At 38.4% G+C, this 18,262-nt stretch overlaps 1 long non-coding RNA gene across 1 annotated transcript in view; it reads left to right on the top strand.

The window, feature by feature from the left end:
• Positions 1 to 2,833: 2,833 nt before the first annotated feature.
• LOC139032176 (uncharacterized) overlaps positions 2,834 to 18,262 on the top strand; it is a 46,316-nt gene continuing 30,887 nt past the window's right edge. The window contains exon 1 of the long non-coding RNA XR_011484691.1: positions 2,834 to 3,953. This is a non-coding gene — a long non-coding RNA (uncharacterized lncRNA). The remainder of the gene's footprint in view (positions 3,954 to 18,262) is intronic.

Below are 18,262 nucleotides of genomic sequence, written 5' to 3'. Positions count from 1 at the left end.
ACAATGAATTCATAAGTCAACAATAAAATAGAATGAATTATTGATATACGCAGTAGTAATTCAAAATCATTATACTGAGTGAAAAAAGTCAGGTCAAAAGAAAAGTGAATACTGAATCATACCATTTATAAAACTTCTAGAAAGTGAAAACTAATCTATAGTGACAGAAATTAGATAATTGGTTGCTTAGGGAAGAAGTGGAGGACAAAGGAAAGGAGAGAGGATTACAGGGGGCCATGAAGAAACTTTGTGGGGGTGATGGATACATTTGTTGTCTTGATGGTGGTGATGGTTTCATTGGTGTATAAATATATTGAAACGTCAAATTGTATATTTTTAATATGTTCTGTTTACTGTATGTCCATTATATCTCAATAAAGCTGCTAAAGATTAGTAAAAAAGATTAAGTCAGCACTACATAGAAACTCTAAAATAGAAAAATTAAAAAAAAAACCACACACACAAAGGGAAAATAGCAGGGAAAAAAGCTACTGAAATTTGTAGGAAGAGACAAAAGGAAACCAAGAATGAAGCCAGTTTCGAGGAGGATTGAGCAATTAAAATTAACATGACACAGAGATAAGAGTAAAGACTGTCCAATGTATTTGGCAAAGAAATAATCTACTACATATCCAGGAAAGGGTGGTGGGGTGGGAGCCGGAATGTCAGAGGCTGAAGGGAGGCTTACTTGAGGCAAGGGTGATGGCAGCATCCTGAGACCACTTGTTTAAATAGCTCAACAATGAAAATGAGAGACAGAAGACGGTAGCTGGAGGGGACAGCGGAGCAAGCTTTTGGTGAAATGTGAAGGCAGAAGAAAAGAAAAGTGGAATGAAGCAGAAACTCAAAAAAGATTCTAGAGATGAAGGCAAAACATGTGGTAACAGGTTTCTTGAGGAATTTGGAAGGGATGGGATCTAAGCCACAGGTGCCAGAGTGAGTCTTGGGAAGGAGAAATTTATAATTGTTAACTCCTGACAGTCCTCCCTAAACAATGGGTTACAGAATACCTTAAGTGGATTTTTTTTAAACTTTGGGGAGGAAAAAAAAACTATTATTTTGCCAGCAGATTTCTTAGAAAACTTGGATGACTGGACATTTCTGACATTTCTTAAAACCAATCATGATAAAAAGAAGATATCGTATGAGTCATCACCTCTGACCCCCCCAAACTGTGACCTTTCCAGGGTATAATCTACTGACCACAGCCCATAGGTCGTTGTCCCAAGTGACATAAGAGTAACTTCTGCTTCATGAGCCTCAGTATCTTGCTGCTTCAGGAAGATTACTCTGAGTCAGATGTTTTAGAGGAACAGAGAGCAGGAGGAGAGTCAGGGATAAGCTGTGGGTTTATGTGTACGCGGTAATTGGGAAATTTCCATGGAGAAAAAAAAAAAAGAACAACCATAACTGAAAAGCTGAAATGTGTTGCTAAGGCTTGCAGAATAGTAGGAAGCATGTGAGGTTTAGAACTGGGCAGCCTTGGTCTCAAATCCAGGCTCCTCCTCCTATGTGCACTATGGGACCATGGGTTAATGTCTGTTTCCATTCAGCCACGTGATATGCGTGCGTGCTTAGTTACTCAGTCGTGTCCGACTTTTCGTGACCCCATGGACTGCAGCCCACCAGGCTCCTCTGTCCATGGGGATTCTCCAGGCAAGTATACTGAAGTGAGTCGCTGTGCCCTCCTTCAGGGCATCTTCCCAACCCAGGGAGCAAACCTAGGTCTCCTGCATTGTAGGTGAATTCATCACCATCTGAGCCTCCAGGGAAGCCCCAGCTAAGTAATGGGTATATGGTATACCTCACAAGATTGATCAATGAATTAAAATCCTGATTAAGTATGTAGTAGAAAATAGGCAAGCAATATAGGGTAGCTATACTTCCATTATTATTATATAGGAAGTGTTTTTAACCCATAAAAAAATACCCTAAGCTGTCGTAATTCCATCATTTGCTTACCACAGATAGTCAATGAATGCCTGTTGATATTTTAGTGGTTAATTTAGCAGCCTTCTCTACAACAATGGCAAACTGTCTAAAGGTCAGATAACACATCAGGCAAGGATGATGTGAAACTGGCCTTTCTCCATATCACCATGTTGCTTTCTCACTGGGTTCATAGTGGGTCTTGATATAACCATCCTCCCCTCTTATCACAAGTGAAGGCCTGCAATGAGGAGACAGTAACTGTAAGGGGTCCTGTGATCCTAGATGAATCCCCAAGGAGGAGTGGAATCCCTGACATTCTTGTATTTTGTAAGGCTGTGAAATATGGCCCATGCCCCTGCACATGTTCACACTTTGACATTTCTGAGGATAGATCCTTATCCAGATGTGAGGCATAGCAGCTCAACTCTTCACTGGGATCAAAGGAACATCTCTTTAAAGTAGATTAATCCTTTAAATGCTTACCACATAGTACCTTGAACCTCCTTTAATTATAGTATTAGGCCCACTGCTGAATTATGGCTTTTGATACAATTAAACTGAACCTTTTTAGAACAACCTATAGTATATTTCAGGCATTCTATCTGGCAATTTAAAAGATCTGGAATCTGTAAACCAAATCTATTTTCCCTTTATCAAGGAAAAAAATTTATGAAATATCTTTGCAATGAATGCAAAAACTCAGTAATAAGACGTCTGAGTCATTACTAGACATGCAAACATGTAGTACTAACACATCATAATCACCTTAATCGTTGGTGTTTGTGAGTAGGTCAGCTTGTCTCCAGTTTTACACTACAATTAAGAACTAGTTCAAGTGCAAAAAGTGGAGTGTGGTCTTAGAGACCAGAATGTGTTTGCTAAAGATAGCACACCCCTTGCCCATTTGATCCTTCTGGTGGCAGTTGACTGCATTCTGAGTTCCATGACTTAAGAGTTATAAAGGGTCTGGCATGAGCTTTTCCCTACTCAATATCATGACTGGAATGAGTTGATAACCCAATCCTGGACTTTGATTTGGCTCTGAGCACAACTAAAGTAAGTAATATTACTTTGAAAGGATCTACAACTTTTTTTTTTCATTTCCTGGGTCCTGGAGACCATATGATTGGACAGAGTATCACTGAAGCAAATTACTTACTTTGAGTTAAAAGAGAGACTATCCTGTATGAGTCAAAACCTACAAAAACTGCCCCAATTTAGACTGAGCTAATTGTGTGAAGTTAACATTGCAAAGTGACTACTGTAAAGTGAATATTACATATGTTTAATGATACACATTATTGTGCTACATAGTAATTAGGCATAAATGGTAAGCAATGGGCATACATGGCTGAAAGTAGTAGTAGTATACAGCTAAACCATCTTTTTCTTCTTCCTTCTTTAATTTTCCTTTTTCTATAAAAAGTATCAGTCTTGATAGCTGCTCTGACACCCTGCCTTAGGAATCTCAGCAGAATGTGCTGTTTTAAAAATGTATTACTTTAAGTCACTCATTCATGAATGATTTGTACTGTTCAACCAATCCATACTGACTGCATCCCTAGTGGTGATGAAGTTTTTAAAAGGATGCTGAGCAGCATAATCTCTGGATCTATGCTCTATTCTCTGCAATTTCTCTGCAGCTGAGGTATCTGAACTGTATGGACCCCACCAGCAAGACTCCTCACTGTCTGACCTCCAGACAGGCGTAGGAGGCAGCACCCAGAATGAGAGGGACATGTGTCCTGCAGGTCCCAGCCCCACGTCAAAGGTTCCAGCTCTGCCCACCTACCTCCGCACCAGCACGATTTCTGTCTCCAGTTCTAACAACGAGCACCCTTGCCCGCTGTGCCTTTAGGACAAGGGTCATGAAGAGTCCTTCTCTTCACAAATACCTCACAGAGATACTGGCCCTAGAGTTTCCTCCTCCCAGCTCACGAAAGCTCACATTATACTCTTCTCAAACTTCCTTCATTTGAATGTGCCATCCGTTTCCTGCTTAAGCCCTACTGATTCAAAAGGTATGATCTTACCTATACACATTTATTTTGTTGTAGTTAACAAGATTACAAGTTTCTCATAACATCCTAGTATTTGTTTTATCTGTTGTAATTTTATCAGTCTTGGTATGTGGAATGTAGAAGGTACTGAATATCTACCTGTTGATTGAATGAATGAACCTATTTTATGTGTAATATTTTCCGAATTACAGTTTCTAACATCAGTATTATTCTAGTAAGATCATTAATGGTCAAACTGTATGTTTTGTATAGTGTGATTTAGAAAAAGAGTTATTATTTTCCAGAGTTGCTAAGAGAACAGTAAACAGAAACACGCTGTAGTTTGCAGTTGTCCTGATGAATTTAGAAAGGACCTGGATACCTTATACCAGACCTTGTTTCCTAAGTTGACATTCTTATACTTTTAAATTGCCAAAGTTCTGTCTTTTCACTGACAGTACAACAATTGATACAGTTGTTAAATCACCAATGTAATTTTTTCCTAGCAAAAAATATATGCTTAATAAATTCAGTTAAGCAACTGATTATTGAGTGCCTCAGTAGGATAGGTAAGACAGCTCAAGCAGTCGTGTGAAGAATGGATTGGACAGGAGAGATTGGAGGCAAAAAGTTTAGTTAGCAATCTATCGCTGTACTCAAGCTAAATATTTACTGAGCTTTGTTAGTACTTTGCTTTGGCCATTTCAGTCCTGCTTAGTTTTGGGGTGGGGCTTGTGGAGCAAAGCTGGTATTTGAGCTGTTCTAGCGAATTCTTCTGAATTACAGTGTTTACTTTCTTTTTCTGCATTGCCTTTTCTTTCTTTGGTCAACCAATAAAAAAAAAAAAGAAGAAGATGATATCTTCCAGGGACTTCGAGTTACTTGCAATCTAGTTGGGAAACAAAATATTAAACACAGGGAAAATAATAGCAAAATATTAAAGCAGCAGAGGCGTTATCAGAGGGTGGCTTTGGATTAACATCCAAATTAATGGCAGGATGATAAGTGCCAGAAGTTTATGAGACTAAGAGGTGACTGTGGGCTGAGTATCTTGGGAAATTTTCATGAACTTGAATGATAGGCTAAGAACTGAAAAGAGAAAGGGAGACTTTCATGGAAAGAGAAATTCTAAGAAAGGCAGAGTTGCAAGAAAGTCTTAATTTTCTTATCATTTCTCTTTATCCCTCTGCTCTTCAAAGCAGAGAGCTGTCTGAGTTATGAGCAGGGTGGGGAGGTGTTATCGCCCAATGGGGGAGTCTCCTCCACTTCCTTTTTTCCCATTCTTCAAGGCTCAGCCAGACTTGAAATGCTTGTTCGACGTGTTGAATTACTACCTGTTTTCGAGTCTGGCAAAAGTTCTTGTTAAAGATCCACTTAAATTTCAGACGAGAACTAAAATTGAATATATTTTAATTCTGACATTCATAGGGATGCTATTTCTTCCAGATGTGTAAATGGAAGATCTCTCTATATTCTGAAGATTATTCTGTAAATCATGAGTAAAATTACAATCCCTCATGTCAAAGGAGAATTATGGAAAGAAGTCTATAATTGAGTGCAGACTAGTTACATATACTGATTTGGGTGGACTATATATATATGATTATATATATGAAATGAATGATTTGTTACTTGCAATAGCCTTATGAGGTAACACTATAAAATCATCCCAATTCTGTAGACAGAAAACTATAGTAAAGTTACATACTTAATGTTCCACAGTTGAAAAATGAGGGAACTAGTCATCAAACTGAAGTGAATGACTCCCTCTAAATGCCTTGAAAAGTTATGTAACTGATCTGGTTCCTTGTCTGTAAAATCTGGGAGGTTGAATTAGATAATCATGACATTTGCCCTCATGTTAAAAGTTTAAGTGTTTGGTTCACATCCTCAATTCCTGCTGTCTTCCCATAACTCAAGTTTGAAGCTTTCTGTTTCTCACTTGCAAAGAAATCATTTCTTCTTTCATAGAAATTTTGATATTAATTATTCTGGGTTTTTTAATGACCTAAAGAGAATTAGACACCACATGATGAGCATCTTCCAGCTTAAATTTTTTATCTTCCTGACTTTTCCAACTGATACAGGACCTATACTTAGGATTCAGTTTAGAAAATTGTCCTATATTATGACAGTCTTTAACATGTCAGTGAATAAGAAGTGCCTTCCATTTTGGTTCCACTGATATTTAATGGTTAATATCAGTTTGTTTAAGTATATCTACCCTCACAAAAGACCGAGTAAGGCTATTCTAATATTGAATTTTTTTCAGTGGGCTCTAAACAGTTTTTCCTGAATTGGTCTAAATGAAACACACTTTTTCCCCCTTGCATCAGCTCATATCCTATGTGCACCAGCCTTGTAGAACATGAACATTCCACATAGTCCAGCCACCTCAGCATCGGGGGGACAAGGGGCACCGTGACGAAGAAAGAGAGGGGAGGCCTAGCTTTGAAGCAGAATAAAGCCCGGCTTGTTCACCATGTCTTGGTTTTGACTAGAATAATTTCAGCTGAGCTCCGAGTTCCATGATTATCTCTGCCTCCTGGAAATGGCAGGCAGCAGCTGCCACTGAAGCAACTTCTTGCATGGACTCCAGTACAGAACACAACAGGGGGTGTGAGCGAAAGTCACCCCCCACCACCACCGCCTTAAACTTACTGAGGGAAGTGAACTTTCAGAGCCTGTCTCTTAAGTACAAACTTGGTGGAATAACTGAAATGTCTTTGGGGCAAAGTTTTCCATTGCAGAATGGGATTCAAGTGTTAAAATGCCAATCCCCCTGAAGAAAGAACGCACTGAGAGTTCAACTCAGAGAGAAGTGTACCCGAGATCGGAGGGGGCAGAGAGCTTTCTAGTGGAGATTCCCCAAGGGAGAAAAGACAGAACTGGGGTTGAGATCTAAAGATAAGTTGTGTGTACTGAATTAGTTCAATAAGCCAAAAGATTCCATGCATTTAGTATGTTCTGGCTTAATAATAAAGAGGCATGGTACAGATGAACCTAGTTCCAGGGCAGGAAAAGAGATGCCGATGCAGAGAACAGAGTTGTGGATGCAGTAGGGGAAGAAGAATATGGGACAAATTGAGACAGTAGCATTGATACACAGACACACACACATTATCATGTGTGAAATAAATCGCTAATGGGAAGATACTGTATAACACAGGGAGTTCAGCTGAGTGCTCTGTGATGACCTAGAAGGCTGAAATGGGGGTCAGGCAAGGAAGGAAGTTTCGAGAGGGAGGGGATATATGTGTGCATATAGCTGATTCGGGGCTTCCCGGGTGTCTCAGTAGTAAAAAATCTGCCTGCCAGTTGAAGGAGACAGAGGAGATGTGGGTTCAGTCCCTCGGTTGGGAAGATCCCCTAGAGGAGAAAATGGCAGTCCATTCCAATGTTCTTGCTGGGAGAATTTTGTGGACGGAGGAGCCTGGCAAGCTACACTCCATGGGGTTGCAAAGAGCTGGACATGACTGAGAACTGAGCAAGCACATAGCTGACTCACTTTGCTATGCAGCAGACACAGACCCAGCATTATAAAGCAATTATACTCCAATAAAAAAAAAAACAAACACCAGATAAAGAGGCAGCCAAAGGGATCATTGATTGAATCTTCAAGAACCCAAGGAATTATTTTTTACTTCACTGTCCAGGTTACACTTCAGTGAATGTAAAACACCTAATTCTAGTGGAAAAACAAGACATAGTAAGTGCTTCTTTTACAATAGACAATAAATCATAGGAAACCCTCATTTTGTTCAAATGCAGTGCTGATGACACACAGCGATGAGAGGGGAGTGTGGTCAGAATATGACCTTGGAATTCAGGGATGCTCTCCTGAGAGGTGGGAGAGAGGGACCAAGGAACAGCGTTGTTTCTCCTGGAGTGAGTAAAATGGAATGTTGATGGAGTGCTAAAGTGAGAAGCTTCAGAGTATCTGATATCTTCTATTATTTGCTTTCTTTTTCTTTCTTCCTGTTTTCCTTTTCTTTTCCCCTAACAATCTACTGTTACTCATTCAGTCATGTGTGACTCTCTGTGACTCCATGGACTGTGACCCACCAGGTTCCTCTGTCCATGGACTTCTTCAGGCAAAAATATTGGAGTGGGTAGCCATTCTCTTCTCCAGGGGACCTTCCTCGACCCAGGGATTGAACCCGGGTCTTCTGCATTGCAGGCAGATGCTTTACCTTTTAAGCCATCAGGGCAGCCACTTCTGAACTATCTCTTTCACCTTTATATTTTTGTTTCTATTTTATGACTCAGTCTTCAGTATTTAAATGCATCTAAAGGTAATTCTCCTCTTCCATTTTGATAGCTCTAGAAAATATCTTTTGTGTCCCATTCTCTAGTTTAGGTAACTACCAATCTGGACTGAAGCCCTTTACACAGGATGGTGCCTATGGATCTACCAGAAGAAATGCTACTTGCAATTGCTTTTCAGAAAATGTCAGGGTTTGAAAAACTGATAATTATTAAATAGAGTTTTCTGAGAGACTTCTAGGCAGTGTATTAACCTCTTATAATTTATAGGAATTTTTTACTTTACCAAAAGGCTAAGGAGCAAAGTTTGAATACATTGGTAAAATGTTAAATTAGTGCTAAATACCCCATACAGGGATAGGACAATGGCTATGTAGGTCTTTAATAAATTAAAGAATGGGGAAGTGAGCAAAGAAATATTTAAATTGATTTTTTTAAGGTAAAAGATGGAGGAGAATTTAAGTACTGATACAATTTATTCACAATGACTGGATTTAGTTCTCATACCTATGTACATCATTCTAAATATTTTCAGCTTCAGTCAGACTACTAAAGACCTTTAAGGAGTTAAATACAAAATAAAATATATTTTATTTGAGCCTACATTTTATTTGACCTGCACATTTGGTCTTTCAGCTAATGTTATATGATGAATATCTTCCTGTTTACCTATTAGCATATACTAAGGTTCCACTGTGGTCACATCTTTAGAAACTTATCTTCTAAGGATAAAATATAAATAGATGTCACATTCACTTTATGTGGCTTTTTTGGGGTTGTTATTGTCTTTTCTTTTCAGAGGACATGTATTTCTAATAGTTTCATCTTAGCCAAAAGTCTGCATTTTAGTCTCAAAAAGAGATCCCAATGAATAATTGAAGAAAAATTTCCCCTTCGAAGGAGTAAATAGACCACTAAGCAGTTCATCCTGACTCCTCTGCTAAGACTGGAATCATTTAGGGTCTCAACATAACCACTTTTTTGAGCAACAAGAAACATATTCTCAGTAGTAACATAAATAAACTACTCAGTTTCTTTGTGGTTTAAGTGCCACAGGGATTAGGACAAACACAGGGACTATAAGGGCAATTCCAGGTATTATAGAGAAGACGTATCTGCCGTAATCTTGAAGTTAGTTTTAGTCGATCTACATGTTACAGTACTGACATGAATCAACTTTCTCTAAATCTTGAGTGATGAGGAAAATGAACAAGTTGGGTGGAGCTCGGAAATAAACAGAAGCTCCGTAGCATGTACAGGCATGATCTGGACTGGTATCAGTTAATAGGAGTTTTGAGGGAGGAGGGATCATATTTGTAAACAAGTTGCAAACATACTATTGCAAATAAATTGCAAGCAGTGCAGAATGAAAGATGTATTATAAGTATACAAGTAACTGGCCTAGAATTAGCTTTTTTGTTGTTGTTAAAAGTAAATGAAAGCAGAACTGCTTGATTTCTCATGACTCTGCAACTCTCCGTTGTCTCAAGAGTAGTCAAGTTATCCATCCACCCCAGAATTCTGTATAGGTGGAGTGTGCGCCTCGTGCTTTGCTGAGTCCTCTACTGGGCTTTTTTCTTGACTCAATATTTTGACTTACTGTGTGAATTGTGACTGATTGCTTGGTACCTTCAGGCCACCGGTTTCCCCTAGCAGCATAGTAAGTGCTTACTTGCAAAAAGCTTCATGTGTGAAAATGTGTGTGAAAGACCTGCTTAAAAATAATTCATACATAAAGAATGCTTATAATTCTAAAATATTTTTTTAAGAAATGCATTTAAAGCTTTCAGTTTTCACTTAGACTGTTAAAAGTGATTTCATGCCACCCAGACTGTTTCCTCCTCTTCTTCCTGCTGCTGTTGCTGCTAAGTTGTGTTAGTCGTGTTTGATTCTGTGTGACCCCATAGACGGCAGTCCACCAGGCTCCTCTGTCCCTGAGATTCTCCAGGCAAGAATACTGGAGTGTGTTGCCATTTCTTTCTCCAATCCTCTTCTTCCTAGGGGTTAAATTTATGTCAATTACATGTAGCTTTGCATTCAGAAATTGAATTGATTTCAGCAAATTCTCTACTGCTTCCTACAGAATAGAAAGAGCCCACTTCCATTTTTACAGTACTGTGATGTTTTCATGGATGTGTTTGGTGATTCCAGATTTATTACCCTAATTATGAGCTAATGAGCAAAGAGCTTTGCAGGGAAATTTGCATCACTTGCTAAAGTAGGACAAATGATCAGCTTAACCAAGATAAAACATCTCGTGTTGTTTGGTACCCTTTAACTCACCAGCAGGGAAGCCTGTCCCAGCCAAGTTAAATCAGTTTTCAGAGAAAGGCAGTGACTGCTACCTTGAAAACAATAGCTGTCCTGCAATTTTAAGGAGTTTACTTGGCTGCATCCAAATGTCTTTGAATCCCTTTAATTAGAGTTCTCCTTTAGCCACTTCTACAGCCCTCTCTTACTATTTCTAAGAAGAACGTGAAGGAAGATATTGTCTGATCTCCTTACAACCCAATCAGGAGATTGGAAATAATTTAACATAATGCAAATATAGCATACGTGTAGACTTTTTAATCTGGTATTAAGCTTTCTTCTCTTTTGCTGTTGTTTAGTCACCCAATCGTGTCCAACTCTTTTGTGACCCCATGAAATGGGATTTTTCCAGTCAGAAATACTGGAGTGGGTTACCATTTCTTTTTTCGGGGGAACTTCCTTACCGGGGATCAAGCCCGTGTCTCCTGCCCACGTCTCCAGCATTGCAGGCAGATTCTTCCCCACTGAGCCGCCGGGGAAGCCCCATTTTCTTCTCTTAACACAGTACAAATATTTCATTTTAATATTTTTTTCCTCTGGGAGCCAGAAAAGATAGAGGTGTATGTTTTACTTTCATTTCTCTTTCCTTCATGTTCTCTCATATGGAAAACAACTTTGAGATTTGTTTTGGAGTTAGATGATCATCACTTTAATAAATAAGTTAAGGACCTGATTTTTAGCATTTACTTCCTCTTTCCAAGTGTATCCTTCTAATATGACTGTTTTGAGAATTCTGAGAAATGATACAAACTATCATATAAGGGGACCACCAGGGTGTTCTTAAGAGATATAGTAGGAGAGGTAAGGAAATTAGTCAGCTAAATTAACTAGTCGTTTTAGAGGACATGAGATCTTTAGTGCCATCACGTTATGCCTCATTAGCTCCATTAGTTGCCTGACATTGTCATTATTCTACCCACTTCTTTCTGTGCAGTTTCACCGTGTCAGCTTTGATTTCCCCTGTACTTATTTTTTTTCCAGCTTAAAGCTATTATATCACCTTCCATGAGCATTGATTTTTAGTCAGGTGTCACAAATTTCCCACTCATCATTTCCTTGCAAGCATAAAACTGACTATTATGGCTACTGCAGCACCCTTTCATTATTTCAGAGTTAATCACTTATTCCTATTGGCCAATTCTAGCATCCTCCTTCCACATTAAACTCAATGTTTAAATCTTTAAATGTTGTAATTGACAAACACTGAAATAACTTCCTATCAGTGTGCTTTGACCAAAATAAATCAGTAAGAGAGCAAGGAAGAGACAGCTGATACAAGCATTTGTTTTAAACAATTGTAAAGTATCTATTGTTTGTCCAGAATTGTAACAGATGATGTTGGAAGTGTGACAGAAATACCACCTTATCTTTATAGTACAGTTGCACCTCACTAGCCATAGAGGATTGGCTCTGGGAGCACTCTCGAATACCAAAAGCCAAGGATGCTCAAGTCTCTTCTGTAAAATGGCATAGTATTTACATATAACATACTGCACATCCTCCTGTATATGTTATAATGCATAATACAATGTAAATACTATTTAGATAGTTGTAAATACTATGTAGATAGTTGTAAATATGATGCAAACAATTTATAAAATAGTTGCTGGAACACAGCAGATTCAAGTTTTGCTTACTGGTTCTATCTAGACTTTTTTTCCCAAATATTTTTGAGCTGTGATTGGTTGAATCTGTGGATGCCGAACCCAAGGATATTAAGGGCCAACTGTACTTAAAGTCTTGTTAGGTGAAGCAATTTTGAAAGAAGAGTTAGAACCTCAACTGTAAAGTTTACTGTTTTCTGTTCAGCTTAGTTTTAACTTGTCTGGACTGCTTTAAGGAGAAGGCAATGGCACCCCACTCCAGTACTCTTGCCTGGAAAATCCCATGGACGGATGAGCCTGGTGGGCTGCAGTCCATGGGGTCGCTAAGAGTCGGACACGACTGAGCTACTTCACTTTCACTTTTCACTTTCACACATTGGAGAAGGAAATGGCAACCCACTCCAGTGTTCTTGCCTGGAGAATCCCAGGGACGGGGGAGCCTAGTGGGCTGCCGTCTATGGGGTCGCCCAGAGCCGGACACGACTGAAGTGACTTAGCAGCAGCAGCAAGACTGCTTTAAATTTTAGAAAAATTAAGTAGGTCAATAACTTTTTTTTTTTTAAGCAATGTGAGAAGCAATAATTTTTAGAACTTCAAACAATGAATTGACATTTTTGAAATAGAAACAAGCATTGCCAATTGAACTTTTTAGTGTAACTCTCACTAGCAGAGCTGACATAGCTATATCAGAAGTACAATAAATCCCTTAGAAATTGGTAGGACATAGCATTTTCTCCCCAATTTTTTGATTAAAGTTTGTTTAATAAACAAGTATCTTTTTTCCTCTAGAAAAATAAAAACTAAAATGAACTCTAGCTTCATGGGAAAGAAGCTTTTTTACAGTAGTATCTGTCTTAAGCAGCATAAAGACCATCACTTAAAGAAAAGATGGTGTTTACAGTCACACAGAAGTCACAGCATACAAACACAAGATTTCTAAGAAAGAAATAGGAGATAACCGCAAGTATAGTCACCTCATTTTGTCAAGTGTTATACAACTACCTATTGGAAGTGATTTTTAAAAATTGTGTTTTTAGGGAAAAAGTGAGAAATGGGGGTCCGTAGGAATTTATATCATATTCCATAGCCACTCAGATATTTTTAAGTTTCTCTTTGAGATATGTGGTAAAGAACAGCTTTGAAAGCATGTAATATGTATAAAAATACTGTAAGAGGAAATGTTATTTCTCTAAAGTGTAAGTGAGAGGTTAGATTACAAATGTTGACCCAGTCAACAAGAAGGATGATAAAACTGCACAGTCTTCACCTGGCAAGTCACATCTCTGTCTTTGTAAAATATTTTCTTCTTTTCAGGGTCATTTCCAACTTTTTGTTAAGTCTGTCATGGTTCCAGTCCTGAAAGGCAGCAAGCTTTATCAGAAAGAACATCAAGGCAATAGAGTCATCTGAATAGAAATTCCATATTTCTCTCCCTGGTCAGGTAGCAAGCTCATCTTCTACAGTAAAATGTGAATAATTCTAAAGGCCAAAGTTGCCTATATCATAGGAATGTTGTTAAAATAAAACAAGGTAACAGATTTGAAAGCATACTGAAGAAAAACATTTCCTGGGCATCTATTAAATTTCCCAATCATGAATTATATGCTTATAGTTGGTGTATTTAAGCTCATTTAAACTTGAAAGCACCATGGTAAATATCATTGAAGAGGCAGTAGGGGGCTTCCTTGGTTGCTCAGTGCTATAGAATCCACCTGCCAATGCAGGAGATATGGCTTTGATCCCTGGTCCAGGAGGATTCCACATGCTGTGGAGCACCTCAGCCCATGTGCCTTATCTCCGGAACCCGGGAACTGCAGCTACTGAAGCCGTGTGCCCAAGAGCTCACGCTCCACAAGAGAAGCCCACGCACCTCAACTAGAGAGTGCCCCTACCAACTACCGAAAAGCCTGCGCAGCAACAAAGACCCAACACAGCCAAAAACAAATGCATGAATAATCAAAAGTTGGTAGGATGCATTTAAGAAAACAAAAATTTAAAGGACTATCCATCCAGCTGCTAAGCATTTGTAACACTTGATCCAATTTTCCAGAAGTTTTCTATATGGATAGCCACTCCTATTTCAGATACCATTAGTATTTTGAGTATCCTGAATTTAGGTCTTTATTTTTGCTGAATTATATGAGTTATTGTAAATATGCCCTGTAATTCTCAATACAGTGTATCATGTAATGTTACTACAAAGTTTCCCTGTATCTTTTTTCCCATTAATTCTAATACACACTGTAGAAACTTTGGTTAACACCTATCCCTCTCCAGCCTTCCTTTAGAGGAATTTCCTGCTTACACACCTTTTACTGTGTTATTTATTCTCTTATATAAGATGGCAGTATATAAAACCTACTCTGCAAATAGTAATACACTCCCAGAAGATGAGATAGCTAGAGTAGATTAATTTTTCCTTTTATTTGGTAATTACACTTAGTAATTTTAGAAACTCCAAATTACTGTATTACTTAAGACAGAATAAAATGCAATATTTGGCATAAATTTATATATATATATGTATATACTATATATATATATATATTCAGCATTTTTTTTTCAGCTGCAGCATCTGACACTGCTTAGCAACAGTGGTTAAATTATTTGAAAGACAGCAAACATTTCTTACTCCACTAATATGGCTTGGAATTACTGTTTTATCTAATCTTATGTACATAGAGGGGCTTCCCAGTTGGCACAGTGGTAAAGAATCTACTTGCCAATGCAGAAGACCCAAGAGATGTGGGTTTGATCCCTGAGTCAGATAGATCCCCTGGAGTAGGAGATGGCAACCCAGTCCAGTATTCTTGCCTAGAAAATTCCATGTACAGAGAAGCCTGGTGGGCTATAGTCCAAGGGGTCACATACAGTCAGACATGACTGAGCACACACACATGTATATAGAGAGACCCTACAAAAAGAAAAGAGTAATTAATACATTGGCATTTCTCTTCTGGAGTAACTGTCTTCAATCTTTGGAAGCTTCTTAGAGAAAATATAGGAGTTTTGAAACCTTTAGGGGTTTCAACATGATGCTCCTTTCCGAATGTGCATAGTGACTTAAACATTTATTTCCTCAAAACATGTTTGTGGATGTAAGATAAATTCCTTTATAACTAGTGAATCTCTCAGTAAATATATTTTAAGATAAAAGGCCTAGCTTTTCCAGTTATGCACAGAAATACAAGTCTTGCTTAAGATTATCTTGCATCTATGCTAATATTGCTCAAGATTCCTAATCGTCCACAAAATTTGCTCATCACCCCCCATGGAAACAGGAGTAGATTAAAATTATTTCAGTAGTATCTCAAAATTACAGCAAATGAATCAAAACATCAGTTCTTCTCTCCTAGTATTTCTCCTAAAATCCAATCATGCATGTCGTCAGAATTTTCCAGTTCTATAGAATAATACTGTTCTGTTCCTGGACCCTTTTCTTCTTATTCTTCTTTTAAAGTAAAATTGCTATCTAGGGATCTAACTATATATCTTAATTTTAAACTTGTCCCCCAAATCCTCAGTTCCTTAATTTTACTTAAGATCTTCATTCTCATGTGGCTGTTAGTTTGAACTGGTTTTTGCCCTAAATCATTCCTACCATCAAATAATTAAGCTGATGAACAATATTATATAAAATATGCAATCATTTATTTAAAATAGAAAATGATGAACTAGAATAACTACAGAGAATAATAATGATTGAATATATAGGGAAACATATGGAAAGTCCATGGCATAGTAACCAGCACTGAAGACTCCCAATAATTGTTCAGCATTATTCTTTCATACTTTCCCCAATCATCCCTGTGAAAATAATTATAAACTTAAAAGCATCATAAGAAATTGAAATTACTTTTGAATTAGACAAAAGAAGATTATATTGCACATAAGTTTTTATGTTATACTTTATGCAAAATCAGAAAAAAATCCATTTCCACAGGTAGAGGGTAGAAGTGGGGAAAGGAGGGAAGAACTTTTCATTTAGTTGACCAAAGACTAAGCCAGACTTTGAACTCTAGCAGCAGTCTTTTCCTATTCCTCAAAATTAAAAGATATCAGGCCCTGGAAATTCCTCAGTGAAGTCAGAGTTTATTATATACACTATATTTTGTTATTCTAAATTGTTTTAGTTGCATTTTTCTACTGTGTATTGATTATCTTTGGTCTCAGCTACCATGTGCTGCTCCACTATTCATATTTAGACCCTTTTCTCTGTAGATATGTTCATCTAAATGCTGCTGCCTGGCTTCCATTGCTGGGATCACATAATTCTTTTCTGAAAACCCCTTAGGTGCCTGAATTGGGTTTTGAGGTCGTCTGTCAACATTCCCATTGTTATTCCTGGCTGTTGCTCTGCTTCTGTTTCTCCTACTTGCTTCTTTATGAACTGCCAAAAACCTTTAGCCATACTCCTCTACATTCATTTCTGAATTTTCTTCAATAGTCAGCTGAAAATCCACTTTATATATAAAGCTTTTCCCATTTTAGTAAAAGCTAATGAAGCCCTTGGGCCATTTTCAGAGAGAACACTTGGTTGTACGCTTGGTTCCAATTTGACCAATGTGTTCTTCTTCTTATATAAAATGAGTTTAGAGATATGTACAAACATGTGAACATGATCACATGTATTTGACTCTTCTTTAATTAGATTATCTCGAGTAGAAACTGCACTCTAACACATATCTTAGGCTCTCACCATAGTGCAGATGCATGGATATAAGCAATAAAATGCTCAAACATATTTTAGGTGATCATAAATAAAATATATAGTGATCTAGAACGACGTGCCTAAATCCATAGTTGAGATGGCAAATACTAACCTTCTCATGTGTCTATAGCTCTCTAATTACCTCACTAATTCTGGCTGCTATCTTTCTAAAGGACTGGTAAAGATTACCAGATGTGTAGGAATATACTTTTCATTGAAGTGAAAAGTGGGGTAGTGAAAATACAATCTTTAGGAGAGTTGTTTTTCTGTATTCTTTTATTATTGTTTCTGTAGTAGGTGGTCATTATCACTTGTAGTGTTTGGTTTACTTTTTCTGTGTGTGTGTCTGTGTGTGTGTGTTAGTTCCTCAGTTGTGTCTGACCCTTTGCGACCCCATGGACTGAAGCCTGCCAGGCTCCCCTGTCCATGGAATTCTCTAGGCAAGAATGCTGGAATGGATAGCCATTCCCTTCTTTAAGGGATCTTCCCAACCCAGGGATCAAACAGGGGTCTCCTGCATTGCAGGCAGATTCCTTACCATCTGAGCCACAAAGGAAGCTCACTTTTTCCACAGTCTTCCTAACCTTTGAAAACAAAGTTGCATCTGCTTGATCACCACATTATTAGCTTGGCCAAAGACATATCCGGCTTCCCTGTGGCTCAGACAGTAAAGAATCTGCTAGCAATGTGGGAGACCTAGGTTTGATCCCTGGAGAAGGGAATGCCAACACACTCCAGTATTCTTCCTTGGAGAATCCCATGGACAGAGGAGCCAGGTGGGCTACAGTCTATGGGGTCACAAAGAGTCGGATATTACTGAGTGACTGACACTTTCACTTTCAAAGACATATTGGCACCAGAGGCCAGTTTAGGATAAAATCACAAGTCTAAAGTGCTATTAGAAAACATCACTTGATTCACAGAGAAGCATGCTAGTCACAAGCAACTGGTAGAGATGCCTTCTTGTTACCAGTTGTCTTTGCACACAAGGCCCTCCGTGTATCCTTTGCACACCACAAGGTAAGTGCTTTGGATCCCTGGTAAATTGTTTTAGGTAGGAAGTCATTTCAAATAAGGTGAACTCGAATGTTCAAATAAACAACCAAGTTGACTGTGGAATTGGGAAATAGGATGCCAAAGTGGGGTAATTTTAAATGGCACGCAGTCCCTGGATAAGATCAGAGAAAAGTTCCCTTTTCAGCTGATACCACTTCATGGCACCTTGCTGTGGTCAGGATTAATTGTCTGCATGAGTGTGAGACAAGTCTTATCTCTGGTCCCACAGCATGAAAGCCTTTGAAAGAGAGGTGGGTTACCCAACAGAGTGCTGGGACAGAGCGGACAGCAGGGACAGTGGCAGTTCTACCAGCCGGGTAGTTCTGGTTAGGGGCATTTCAGGATTAGGTATGGATGGCATTAATCCACAGCAGGAAAGTTGG

The sequence above is a fragment of the Odocoileus virginianus genome, chromosome 30 (assembly GCF_023699985.2).
Source record: "Odocoileus virginianus isolate 20LAN1187 ecotype Illinois chromosome 30, Ovbor_1.2, whole genome shotgun sequence".
Lineage (NCBI taxonomy): Eukaryota > Metazoa > Chordata > Mammalia > Artiodactyla > Cervidae > Odocoileus > Odocoileus virginianus.
This window is presented reverse-complemented; position numbering and strand designations above follow the sequence as displayed.